Below are 593 nucleotides of genomic sequence, written 5' to 3' on the forward strand. Positions count from 1 at the left end.
GAAACTAAGGAGACACCAACGAGATTTCCACAGAAACAATATGAATCCCAGAAGGGATCTCATTGTCAATATGTAAAATATGGATGAACGAAATAAATGTACTTACTGTTATGTTCTTACAATTTCTTTATCTTAAATTTATTTAACACAATAGCAATTTTTAATGCAATGATACCCATAACATTTTAATTTTTCCATCGGGTGTTGTAATTATATTCCTTAATATGTCGATGGTGCTCCATCTCGAAGTCGAAGGATACCGAATAGCTTGTAATACAGACAAACTGTCGGTAACAATGACTGTTTTTAGTTTGTTTTTATTAGCGAAGTTCGCAGCGTGAAGGATAGCTCTGGCTTCGGTTGTGAAAGTTGAAGTACTTTCGTGAAATATGTGATTGAGAAGAACCTGTCCTGTAGCATCTACCACGGCACAAGCAGGAGGCAGGCCAGAAAATTTTGAGCCGTCTGTGTATCAAAGATCCCAACCAGTACTTTCCAATACTTGGGTTTTTTCAGCTATTATATATATATTTTCAGCGAGATGTCAAAAGAGGAGTCTTTCAAAATCCATGGAGGTTTAACACCAAAAGAGC

This window comes from Glossina fuscipes, unplaced genomic scaffold (genome assembly GCF_014805625.2).
Source record: "Glossina fuscipes isolate IAEA_lab_2018 unplaced genomic scaffold, Yale_Gfus_2 133, whole genome shotgun sequence".
Lineage (NCBI taxonomy): Eukaryota > Metazoa > Arthropoda > Insecta > Diptera > Glossinidae > Glossina > Glossina fuscipes.